At 47.2% G+C, this 13,501-nt stretch overlaps 1 long non-coding RNA gene across 1 annotated transcript in view; it reads left to right on the forward strand.

Annotated features, from left to right (window-relative positions):
* The window catches only part of LOC132815940 (uncharacterized), a 31,656-nt gene extending 20,538 nt beyond the window's left edge, over positions 1-11,118 (forward strand). Inside the window, exons 2-3 of the long non-coding RNA XR_009644720.1 lie at positions 1,776-1,988; positions 11,072-11,118. This is a non-coding gene — a long non-coding RNA (uncharacterized LOC132815940). The remainder of the gene's footprint in view (positions 1-1,775; positions 1,989-11,071) is intronic.
* Positions 11,119-13,501: the final 2,383 nt, after the last annotated feature.

Below are 13,501 nucleotides of genomic sequence, written 5' to 3' on the forward strand. Positions count from 1 at the left end.
TCCCTCTCCCACTCTCCCTCCCTCTCGTGCTCCTCTCTCTTGCTCTCCACTCCCTCACTCCTCTGTTTCATCCTCCCTCTCGCAACCTCTCCCCTCTATCTCTCCCTCCTCTCCCTCCCTCCTATCTCTCGCCCTCTCCCTCCCTTTTCCTCCCCCCTCGCGCTCCTTCTCTCTCCCATCCCCTTTTTCGCCCTCTCCCTCCCTCTTGACATTCCCTCCCCTACCTCTGTCCCATCTCTCACCCTCCCCTATCTCTCCCTTGCCCCCTCTCTCTCTTCCCCCTCTCCTTCAATTTCCCTCTATCTTCTATCACTCTTGACCCCCCTCAATCAGTGTCTCTCTCTCTCCCCCACCTTCCTCGGTTTCTCTCTGACTGAATCTCTCTCCCTCCTGTCCCTCCCTCCCCCTGTCTCAGACACACTCTGCCCCCCTCGTCCTTTCCTCTCCTTATGAACCAGAGACTGGGGGGTGCGGGGTTGGTTGGTCGTGATGCTGCGTGTAGGGGGTGGTGAGATGTGGGAGGTAGGAAGAGGGGAAAATGGGGTAGAGATGGAACTGCTGGAGGGAAACAGAGACAGCAGGACAGAGAGAGTGAGGGTGAGGGGATAGGGAAGATGTGGGCAGGTGGAGAAACCGGGGTTGGGGGGATTGTGTGTGAGAGGGGAAACGAGGGAGTGTGATGAGGAGAGATGATGACGGAGAGAGAGCGAATTGAGTAGAAAGAGTAGGGGAGAGGTAATGGGGAGGCCAGGTTGGAGTTGGGGGAACAGAGGGAGTTAACCCCAGCTCCTGAGTTCAGGGCGCGGTGCTCTCCCCTTCCCTGAGGACCAGGACTTGGGGCTGAGTCTGTCTCTCTCCAGCTCAGCTTCTCCAACACAAAGACACACAACAACATCGGTCACTCTGCTGCTCGGCACGCTTTCATCAGCATGTTTATTGTTTACAAAAGAAAGTGATGGATACAGTCAGTGGGATGGTGCCTTTTCTCACTGGCCCCTGAGTTGTGAGAAACATTGAAATGTATCCCTGTAACCCCCCTGTGGGATAACGATGGACAAACCAGCGCTCCCCTCAGTCTGTTACCATAGCGACAGGCTGCTCCATCGCTGAAACACTGAACTGAAATGAGAAAATCCCGGATGGTGTGATTAATGAGGAAATTTGATGGATGGATGGATTTGGTTGAAGGGATATTTCAGCACATTCTTCAGCTGCTGCCTGAACTTAGTCTGGGTCACGGCATAAATCGCGGTGTTTGTGCAGCAACTGAGGAGCTGCAGCATGAAGCCCAATTCCAGCACAAATTCATCGAGAACCACAGACTGATACCCAATCCAATACATCCGGAACCATATAGAATACAGCATGAACGTTGACCATAACAGCATGAAATTGGCCGAGATCACAAACAGTAAAATGATGGATTTTTTTCGGTTTCTCATTTCAGTGTCAGACTGAGCGTCCCCATTGGTGTAAGCGCGGAGTTTCCTGCGGGCTCTGCTGGTCACTAAAATGTGTCTGACGGTGAGAACATTGAGCAGCAGAATCAGGAGAAATGGGACACACGGGGTTAGAATGTAGTGGAGGAACTCGATTGTGACCCAGACAATGGAGGAATAAACAGCCTCTGTTACATCACAAAACCAGGGAATGTTCCCCAGCTGATACCGAGCCGTGAACATAAAATACCAGAAAATGTTCTTTAAACAGCTCAGCACAGTCACTGTTCCCAGAACCACAGCCGCCATTTTCTCACTGCAATATTTACTTTTCAGCTTCTGGCAACAAATGGCCACAAACCGATCAAAGGTGAAAGTGACGGTGAACCAGACAGAGCAGTCAGTAGCTGCATAAAGCAGGACGGCGTGGATATTACACACGGGGACGGAGTACAGGAAATAAAACTGTTCCTTATAAACAATGGGAATGTGTCTCAGGATCAGGTCGAGGATAATGACCAGGAGATCCGCCGCTGCCATGGCCCCCAGGTAACGTATGACACATGGAGACAATCCACAATCTTTATAAAGCAGGACGTTGATGGTCACGACGTTAACTGTGAGGAAGGAAAACAAACCCATTATCCATCAGCCTGGAGGCAAAGGGACCCGTTTGATCGGGGACCCAGTGAGATTTTCAAATGTGTCCCTGTATTCAGGGATTTATTAAAATAATTGGAGCTGGAATAACAAATGGGAAGGTCGGAATTACTGACAAAAATGTGACGTAAACCACAATAAACCCTCCCTCCCAAACACACAGAGACACATCCATAAGGACAGATGGTTTCTAGAACATTCCCACACACTCGATCACTCGAGAGCAGACACAGCTCACTCCTTCCCAGTTCCTAATACGGAGGGTGGAAACGTTGCTGTCCTGAAGGATTCTCTCCCAGATTCCTGAAGACGAACGGAATTTGGGAATTTCCGTATTTTGATCTAAATTGCAGTCGATCCTGTGTCTTGGAGAAATGTAAACGCATGGAAAACGTATTCACCCCTTTAACTGCCTGAGGGGCCTTCGGAACAGTGTCTCCTTCTCCCTGGAACGGGATCTCTTCCCTCGGGATCTTATCGTTTGTTCAATTCACTGACGTCCGGCCGTTCACAAACAAACAATGTCAGGGACAGAACGTTCCGGGGAATGTCAGTTACAGAATGTCAGGGACAGAACGTTCCGGGGAGTGTCAGTGATAGAATGTCAGGGACAGAACGTTCCGGGGAGTGTCAGTGATAGAATGTCAGGGACAGAACGTTCCGGGGAATGTCAGTTATAGAATGTCAGGGACAGAACGTTCCGGAGAATGTCAGTTATAGAATGTCAGGGACAGAACGTTCCGGGGAATGTCAGTTATAGAATGTCGGAGACAGAACGTTCCGGGGAATGTCAGTTATACAATGTCAGGTGCAGAACGTTCCGGGGAATGTCAGTTATACAATGTCGGGGACAGAACGTTCCGGGGAATGTCAGTTATAGAATGTCAGTGACAGAACGTTCCGGGGAATGTCAGTGATAGAATGTCAGGGACAGAACGTTCCGGGGAGTGTCAGTGATAGAATGTCAGGGACAGAACGTTCCGGGGAATGTCAGTTACAGAATGTCAGGGACAGAACGTTCCGGGGAATGTCAGTTATAGAATGTCAGGGACAGAACTTTCCGGGGAGTGTCAGTGGTAGAATGTCAGGGACGGAAACTTCCGGGTAACTCCGTGACCTGTCCATCACCTACCCCCCCAACCACCCCAGCAACATGATGTACTGCTACATACCTGTCCAGCGTGCGGAGCTGCACTAACCACATCATTGCATTATCTATAAACTTCAACCAGACAGTCTGACCAGCACAGAGACCCGTGCAGTGATCACCTGCGAATTAATCTGTAATCCAGGAACAGTTACCCTTCCAGCATGTAGGACTGTGTACACCACCGCAGTGCATTGATCTGTAACCCAGGAGCAGTTACCCTGCCAGCATGTAGGACTGTGTACACAACCCCAGTGAATTGATCTGTAACCCAGGCGCAGTTACCCTGCCAGCGTGTAGGACTGTGTACACCACCCCGGTGCATTGATCTGTAACCCAGGAGCAGTTACCCTCCCAGCATGTAGGACTGTGTACAACACCCCAGCGCATTGCTCTTTAACACTGTGTTAGAGCCCTGCCCAGTGAGGGGAAACTTGCAGCCCATGCTGGAAGTGACAGGACGTACAGCTCCCACCCATTTACAGCTCCATATCTCCATTGTCCCATGACAAGGGGGTGCTGTGGGTGTGAGCATCACTGCCAGGGAGAGACAGAGGTGGCAGTGGAAACAGTTTAAATATCACCACATGGGAGGGGTTTGGGGTATAGACAGAGAGGGGGAGACTGAGAGACAGTGACATGGAAGGATGTGTTCCCAGGTTTCAGAATGCTGAAACGTGGACACTTCGATAGCATCCGGTAACATGAGCCTGTCTTCCCAGAAAAGATGGGAAAAAGGGGGATTGGTGTGAGGTCAGATGAAACAGCAGCTGCTGTGTAGTTTTGAAATTACATTTATGTAATTTTAATAAGCGTCTCATTGAAACAGTATATTGCTGTAGTGTTGGAGTAGGGTAATAAGCAGTTAGGAGAAAGAGGGTCCCAGAGTTGTGAATAGTTGATGTAAAATGTTCACTTTCAGAATTAAAAAAATACATTGATATTTTTTGTTTAAACACTGGAATTTAGGAGTTCTCTATCACTCATATTTCAACAGTTTACAAGGTAAATTGAGCATTTCTTTATGTTTAGTTTAAGTTACCAGATGAGCTCAATGTTGTGCCCTAACAATTGCTGTGTGTGTATCTGTGTCTGTGTGGGGCACGTCTGGCTGTCTCTGTGGTGCTGAAAGTGATGCAATGCCTCCCTCTGCTGGCCTCTACACGCCACTGCAAAGGCATTGGCAGAGGGTGAAAACCAACAGGGATACATTCAGAGAGGGGGAGGGAGAGGGCAGCTGCTCACAGCACCATCCAAACTGATGTCTTATCCATGTACTGATTTAAATGTCCTTTAAATATTGTAACTGTCCCTATTTTCACCAGTTCCTCTGGAAGTTCATTCCACACACAAGCCAGCTTCTGTCAAAAATAATTACCCCTCATGACTTTTGTAAATCTTTTTCCTCACACCTTAAAATATCCCTCAGTTTTGAATCCCCAACTCTAGGGAAAAGACATCAGCCCTACAGCTTATCTGTACCCCTCATCATTTTATAAACCTCTGCAAAGTTACCCCTCCATCTCATACTCGACAGTGAAAATGTCCCAGCCTATTCAGCCTCTCCTTATAACTCAATCCCTCCATTTCCAGCAACATCCAGGTTAAACTCTTCTGAACCCTCTCCAGCTTAATAATATCAAGGTCAATAATATCAAAGTGAATAGTCAAGGTATTTGCTAAGGGAAGTGGAGACCAAAACTAGAGGACATAGTTGTAAGTGGGGAAACATTTAAAAGTGACCTAAGGGCAGCTTTCTCACCCAGAGGGTGGTGTACCTATGGAATGAGCGGGCAGGATGACCAGAATGGACACAGTATTCCAGAAGAGGTCTCACTAATGTCCTGTACAAGCACAACATGACATCCCAAGTCCAATACTCAAAGGTCTGACCATTGAAGGCAAGTGTGTTAAACACCTTCTTAGCCACTTTCTATATCAGAGGCAAATTTTAAAGAATTAAACCTGACAGCCTAGGTTTCTGTACTACAACAACACCAAAAGACCCTTCTTTTAATTGTATAGGTCCTGTTCTTGTTTGATTTACCGAATCAAATGCCTGGCATTAATCCAGACTATCCTCCATCTGCCACCCCTCAGCCCAGTGTGTGATATGACTGCCACCTCCCCCTCCCTCTTCAATTTTAAAATGCCCACCCCCTCCAGGAGGCCTGCACACTCCGGCCTTGATTTTCACAAATACCCTGACCTTGGTTTGCATTGTGTGGTTAGAGGGAGGAGGGACGGATTGTAGACACAGTCAGTGGGGAGGAGAGGCTGGACAGTAATCAGCGGCCTGATATCATTTCATGGTTTTAGGAAGAGGGCAGACACACGTTAGAGGTGGGTAAGATTGATCGGTGTTTTGGGGTCAGAAATTAAGCTCTTCCTTCGCCTCTGGTGTTCAGTACATAGAACATAGAACATAGAACATAGAACATAGAACATAGAACAATACAGCACAGAACAGGCCCTTCGGCCAACGATGTTGTGCCGAACATTTATCCTAGATTAAGCACCCATCCATGTACCTATCCAATTGCCGCTTAAAGGTCGTCAATGATTCTGACTCTACCACTCCCACGGGCAGAGCATTCCATGCCCCCACCACTCTCTGGGTAAAGGACCCACCCCTAACATCTCCCCTATACCTTCCACCCTTCACCTTAAATTGATGTCCCCTTGTAATACTCTTTTGTACGCGGGGAAAAAGTTTCTGACTGTCTACTCTATCTCTTCCTCTGATCATCTTATAAACCTCTATCAAGTCACCCCTCATCCTTCGCCGTTCCAACGAGAAAAGGCCGAGAACTCTCAGCCTGTCCTCGTACGACCTATTCTCCATTCCAGGCAACATCCTGGTAAATCGTCTCTGCACCCTCTCCAAAGCTTCCACATGTTTCCTAAAGTGAGGCGACCAGAACTGCACACAGTACTCCAAATGTGGCCTAACCAAAGTCCTGTACAGTTGCAACATCACTTCACGACTCTTGAATTCAATCCCTCTGCTAATGAACGCTAATACACAAAAGATGTGCAGGTCAGGTGAATTGGCCATGCTAAATTGCCCGTAGTATGGGGTGAATGGGTGGGTTGCGCTTCGGCGGGTCGGTGTGGACTTGTTGGGCCGAAGGGCCTGTTTCCACACTGCAAGTAATCTAATCTACACCATAGGCCTTCTTACAAGCTCTATCCACCTGAGTGGCAACTTTCAAGGATCTATGTACACAGACCCAAAGATCCCTCTGTTCCTCCACCTCACTAAGAACTCTACCGTTAACCCTGTATTCTGCATTCTGATTTGTTCTTCCAAAATGGACAACCTCACACTTGGCAGGGTTGAACTCCATCTGCCACTCCTCAGCCCAGCTCTGCATCATATCTAAGTCCCTTTGCAAACGACGACAGCCCTCCTCACTGTCCACAACCCCACCAATCTTCGTGTCATCTGCAAATTTACTGACCCACCCTTCGACTCCCTCATCCAAGTCATTAATAAAAATTACAAACAGCAGAGGACCCAGAACTGATCCCTGCGGAACTCCACTTGTAACTGGGCTCCAGGCTGAATATTTACCATCTACCACCACTCTCTGACTCCGACCGGTTAGCCAGTTTTCAATCCAATTGGCCAAGTTTCCCTCTATTCCAATGCTCCTGACTTTCCACATAAGCCTACCATGGGGAACCTTATCAAATGCCTTACTAAAATCCATGTACACTACATCCACTGCTCTACCCTCATCCACATGCTTGGTCACCTCCTCAAAGAAAACAATAAGACTTGTAAGGCAATACCTACTGTTCACAAATCCGTGCTGGCTGTCCCTAATCAAACAGTGTCTTTCCAGATACTCATAAATCCTATCCCTCAGTACCCTTTCCATTACTTTGCCTACCACAGAAGTAAGACTAACTGGCCTGTAATTCCCGGGGTTATCCCTATTCCCTTTTTTGAACAAGGGCACAACATTCGCTACTCTCCAATCCTCTGGTACCACCCCCGTTGTCAGTGAAGACGAAAAGATCATTGCCAACGGTACTGCAATTTCCTCTCTTGCTTCCCACATAATCCTAGGATATATCCCGTCAGGTCCGGGGGACTTGTCTATCCTCAAGTTGTTCAAAATGTCCAACACATCTTTCTTCCTAACAAGTATCTCTTCTAGCTTACCGGTCCGTTTCACACTCTCCTCTTCAACAATACGATCCCTCTCGTTCGTAAATACTGAAGAAAAGTACTCATTCAAGACCTCTCCTCTCTCTTCCGACTAATACACAATCTCCCACTACTGTCCTTGATCGGACCTACCCTCGTTCTCGTCATTCTCATGTTTCTCACATACGCATAAAAGGCCTTGGGGTTTTCCTTGATCCTATCCGCCAAGGATTTTTCATGCCCTCTCTTAGCTCTCCGGATCCCTTTCTTCAGGTCCCTTCTGGCTATCCTGTATCCCTCCACTGCTCTGTCTGAACCCTGTTTCCTCAACCTTATGTAAGCCTCCTTCTTCCTCTTTACTAGACACTCAACCTCCCTCGTCAGCCAAGGCTCCCTCACACGACCATTTCTTTCCTGCCTTCTAGGTACATACCTATTAAGGACGCGTCGTGTCTGTTCCTTGAAAAAGTTCCACATTTCCACCACATCCTTCCCTGACAGCCTATGCTCCCAACTTATGCTCCTCAAATCCTGTCTTACAGCATCGTAATTTCCCTTCCCCCAATTGTAAAATCTACCCTGCTGTGCGCACCTATCTCTCTCCATAACCAAGGTGAAAGTCACAGAATTGTAGTCACCATCACCAAAATGTTCACCCACTAACAAGCCCATCACTTGACCTGGTTCATTACCGAGTACCAAATCCAATATGGCCTCCCCTCTGGTTGGACAATCTACATACTGTGTTAGAGAAGCTTCCTGGACACACTGCACAAACACCGCCCCATCCAATCTACTTGATCTAAAGAGCTTCCAATCAATATTTGGGAAGTTGAAGTCACCCATGACTACGACCCTGTGGCTTCTGCACCTTTCCAAAATCTGTTTCCCAATCTCTTCCTCCACATCTCTGCTGCTATTTGGGGGCCTATAGTAAACACCCAACAAGGTAACTGCACCTTTCCTATTTCTGACTTCAGCCCATACTACCTCCAACGGCAGATCCCCCTCAAACTTCCTTTCTGCAGCCGTTACACCATTTCTAATCAGCAATGCCACCCCCCCTCCTTTTTTGCCACCCTCCCTAATCTTACTGAAACATCTGTAACCAGGAACCTCCAACAACCATTCCTGTCCCTCTTCTATCCACGTTTCCGTGATGGCCACAACATCATAGTCCCAGGCACCGATCCATGCCTTAAGTTCCCCCACCTTATTTCTGATACTTCTTGCGTTGAAGTATACGCACTTGAGCCCATCTCTATGCATGCAAGTATTCCCTGTCAGTGCTACCTTCTCCATAGCCTTCCTACATTCTTGGACATCCTGAAATACAGCTAGCTTACTTGCTGGACTACAAGTCCGGATCCCATCCCCCCTGCCAAATTAGTTTAAACCCCCCGAAGAGTGCTAGCAAACCTACCCCCCAGGATATTGGTGCCCTTCTGGTTCAGGTGCAACCCGTCCTGCTTGTACTGGTCCCACCTTCCCCAGAATGCAGTCCAATTGTCCAAATACCTGAAGCCCTCCCTCCTATACCATCCTTGCAGCCACGTGTTCAACTGCACTCTCTCCCTATTCCTTGCCTCACTGTCACGTGGCACCGACAACATCCCAGAGATGACTACTCTGTCTGTCCTAGCTTTTAGCTTCCAGCTTAACTCCCTGAGTTCTTGAATGACCTCCCCACCCCTCTTCCTACCTATGTCGTTGGTGCCAATGTGTACCACGACTTCTGGCTGCACACCCTCCCCGTTAAGGATTCTGAAGACTCGGTCCGAGACGTCTCGGACCCTGGCACCAGGGAGGCAACAAACCATTCGAGAGTCTCGCCCTTGTCCGCAGAACAGTCTGTCCGTTCCTCTAACTAGAGAGTCTCCTATAACTAGCGCTCTCCTGCTCTCCCCCTTTCCCTTCTTAGTCTCAGAACCAGACCTCATGCCACAGACCCCTTCACTGCAGCTTACACCTTCAAGGCTGTCCCCCCCAACTGTTTCCAAAGCTGTATACCTATTTTTAAGGGGAACGACCACAGGGGAACCCTGCACTGCCTGCTTCTTCCCCTTCCCAACTCTAACTGTCACCCAACTACCTCTGTTCTCCGGCGTAACTACGTCCCTGTAGCTTGTGTCAATCACCCTCTCAGCCTCTCGAATAATCCTTAGTTCGTCCAACTACAGTTCCAGTTCCCTAACTCGTTCGGTGAGGAGCAGGATCTGTCTGCATTTCCTGCAGGTGAAGTCGGCAGGAGTATCGATGGTCACCCCCACCGCATACATCCTACATGAAGAACAATCCACTGCCTGCGCTGCCATGACTCTACACTTAGTCTCTAAAACAAGAACACTGAGTCAATAACACTGAAAAAAAAGTTAGGTTAGAGGAGGAGGGTGGGAGGGAGGCCCTATGGAGTAGGGCCTGGGGTCTAGAACACGCCCACTCAAATACTACTCACCCACCTTCCCGACCGGCTCTGCGCTTCGACCTCACTTCCGCCCGGCTCGCGCCGCTCTCCGCAGTGAAAAGACCGTTGTCTTCGAGGTAAGTGATTTAAATACTACTCACCCACCTTCCCGAGCGGCTCTGCGCTTCGACCTCACTTCCGCCCGGCTCGCGCCGCTCTCCGCAGTGAAAAGGAATAAACATCTATTTGAGACCCTTCATTGGGCACAGTATGTCTGCAGGATTTCTTTCCCTAATATTGCAGACTACAGATAATAGCGATTAAAGATGGTTATAGTTAATTTCAATATTCAGCAAGTACACTCAATATCCTACAGTTGAGACAAATATCTTGCATTTGTTTAATAATACAAAGTGTTGTTTGTAATTCAGTAATGGTAACCTGATTATAATCAATCCACACTGAGCTGGAAGCGGGCACTAAAATTTGACCGAAAATCTGGGTATGGTAGGATAGTGGGCAGTGTCCGTGTCTCTGAGCCAGAGATCTGGATTTGATTCCAATTCCTGAACTTGTGTGGTAGTGTTCCTAGCTCTGGATGAGAAGGCCTGGATTGAAGTCCTGCCTGTTGCAGAGGTATGTCACAGTATGACAGAACAGGCTGATGAACAAACACACAGGAGAGTAATGTTACAGCTTTGTGCGTATTGGTCAGTGAGGATAGTGTCCCTTCCTCCGGGCACAAAGGTCTAGGTGTAAATCCCACAGAAGTGTCTCCTAATATATCTGAACAAACTGATTCCACTGGTTTAGAATTGTGACTTGATGGAGAAGGAAGAGGTGTCGGTGTTGGATTTCAGCATTTATCCCGGGATTATTGAAAGTACAGCCATTCGTGTTGATTGAAGTCACATTTCGCAGCAGGAAAGGTTCATAAAATCTGAATGGTCATGGATAGGTTGGGTATTCAGGGTTTTTCTCCAGGTTAGGGGCATCGAAAACTCGACGGCATTGGTGGAAAGTGAGAGGGAAAAGGTTTTGAAGAGCCCTCGGGGCACCTTTTCACACAGAGGGTGGTGTGTGTATGGAATGAGCTGCCAGAGGAAGTGGTGGAGGCTGGTACAACTACATCATGTAAAAGGCATCTGGATGCTGACAGACCTGCCGAGCTTTTCCAGCAATTTCTGTATTTCTTTAAAGACTGCATTCATTTTAACACACGTATTCTGAATAAATTAGACTTTTTTTATTTTTTAATGCAGCAGGAACATAAAAACATATCTTCAAATCGACCAAGACCATTTTCTGCTCAGGGTATGGCTCTGTGTATGACAGCGGCAATGATGCACCGACATGGAACAGGGAATGTGATGGAGACATAGTTTGGACAATGTACAAGGGATAATATCTGGACAAAGTTCTTTCAAGTTACAATTGCAGAGGGTTGTGTGTGTGTGTGTGTGTGTGTGTGTGTGTGTGTGTGTGTGTGTATATATGTATGTGTCAGTGTTTTTAGAACGGGAAATATCGATTCTTTATTTGCAATACCCAAACACTTTGCCATTCCTCTTTCCATCATAGTTGGAGTAACATTGCTCTGGATCATAAACGTGCTATTTGAGCAGATTAAAGATACTAGCCTGACCTGTTCCTAAAACTGACCCTGACCCAGTCCGAGACAAGTATCATCGGCTATATCACCGACCTGGTTACATTTAACTTTTGTTGTGAGCAGTGCAGGAGTGGGACTAGAAAAGGAAACAGTGACACAAAAAGCCGGGGAACTATAGACCGGTGAGCCTGATGTCGGTGGTGGGTAAGTTGTTGGAGGGGATTTTGGGGGATAGCATTTACATACATTTGGGAAGGTAAGGGCTGATCAGGGTAGACAACGTGGCTTTCTGCATGGGAAATCATGTCTCATTAATTTGGTTGAGTTTTTTTGAGGAGGTAACAAAGAAGATTGATGAAGGCAGTTTGGTTGACATTGTCTATATGGACTTCAGCAAGGTGTTCATTTAAAGAAGAACGAGCAAAGAAAATTTCCAGCCCAGGAACAGGCCCTTCGCCCTCCAAGCCTGAGACGATCCAAATGTACTGTTTAAATCTGTCGGTCAATTCCTAAGCATCTGTATGCCTCTGCTCCCCACCTACTCCTCTGCTCCCCACCTACTCATGCATCTGTCTAGACGCACCTTAAATGAATCTGTCGTGCTTGCCTCTACCACCTCTGCTAGCAACGCGTTCCAAATGCCCACCCGCCTCTGTGTAAAGTACTTACCGTGTGTATCCCCCTTAAACTGTCTACCTCTCAGCTTGAAAGCATGACCTCTCGTTATTGAATCCTTCACCCTGGGAAAAAGCTTGTCTCTGTCCACCCTGTCTATAACCTTCATGATTTTGCAAACCTCAATAAGTTTCCTCCCCCGAATCTTCTTTTTATTAGGGAAAATAAACCTAACCTACTCAGTCTCTCTTCATACCTAGTATTTAGCTCTAATTGGTAGACCGATGAGTAAGTTTCAGTCACATGGGACACAGAAGAAGCTCGTCACAATTGGCTTGAAGGAAGAGGGGTATTTTTCAGACTGGAGGATTGTGAGTAGCAGTGTGCTGTAAGAATCAGGACTGGGTTTACTGCATTTAATCATTTATGTAAAGGATTTAGATGTGAATATTGGAGCCATAGTTAGTAAGTTTACAGACGACATCGGAATGGCGGTGCAGTAGATTATCTCAGAGTACAACAAGACCACAAATAGATGGGACAAAGGGGCAAGGAGTGACAGATGAAGTTTTATTTAGATAAAGACGAGGTTTTGTATTTTGTGAACGCAAATCAGGGCAGAAGTTATACACTTAATGGTCAGGTCCTGGGGAGTGTTGTGGAACAAAGGGACATAGGGCTGCAGGTACATTGTTCCTTGAAAGTGGAGTCGAATGCAGACAGTGCGGTGCAAAACACATTTGGCACATTTGCCTTAATCAGTCAGAGCATTGAGTATAAGAGTTGTGGTGGTATGTTGTATCTGTACAGGATGTTGGTGAGGCCACTTTAAGAATACTACGTACAACTCGGTTTTCTGCAGAAATGACTTACACAGATGTTCCAGGACTGGAGGTTTGAACTTTAGGGGGAGGTTGATTAGGTTGAGGTGTTTACCCTGGAGTGTCAGAGGTTGAGGGGTCACATTATAGAGGTTCATAAAACCAGCAGGGGCATGGATATTCTGAACAGCCATGTTCTGCTCCCCAGGGTAAGAGAGTCCAGAACAGGAGAGCGTTGGTTGGAGGGGCGAGGGGGAATGATTTAGAAGGGACTGAAGATAAATGTTTCACACACAGAGTGGTGTGTGTTGAGAAAGTGCAGTCAGAGGAAGTGGTGAAGGCGGTTACAATTGCACATTTAAATAGTATCTGAAAGAGGAGGGATATTGGCCAAATGCTGGCAAATGGACTGGATCAGATTTGATATCTGATCGGAGTGAACAGATTGGACTAACGGGTCTGTTTCCATTCTGCATGACACTTTGAGTCTATCAGAGGAACGACGAATAATTCTGAATGGACCTTTCAAGTGGGAATCCTCTTCACTGGAAGTTTATCATGCCTCTATGTTCACATTGATTGAAAGCTGCATTAAGTAAATATTTGACAGAGAACTGAGTCATGGATAATGGGACACAGACAGG

This window comes from Hemiscyllium ocellatum, chromosome 5, assembly GCF_020745735.1.
Source record: "Hemiscyllium ocellatum isolate sHemOce1 chromosome 5, sHemOce1.pat.X.cur, whole genome shotgun sequence".
NCBI classification, from domain to species: domain Eukaryota; kingdom Metazoa; phylum Chordata; class Chondrichthyes; order Orectolobiformes; family Hemiscylliidae; genus Hemiscyllium; species Hemiscyllium ocellatum.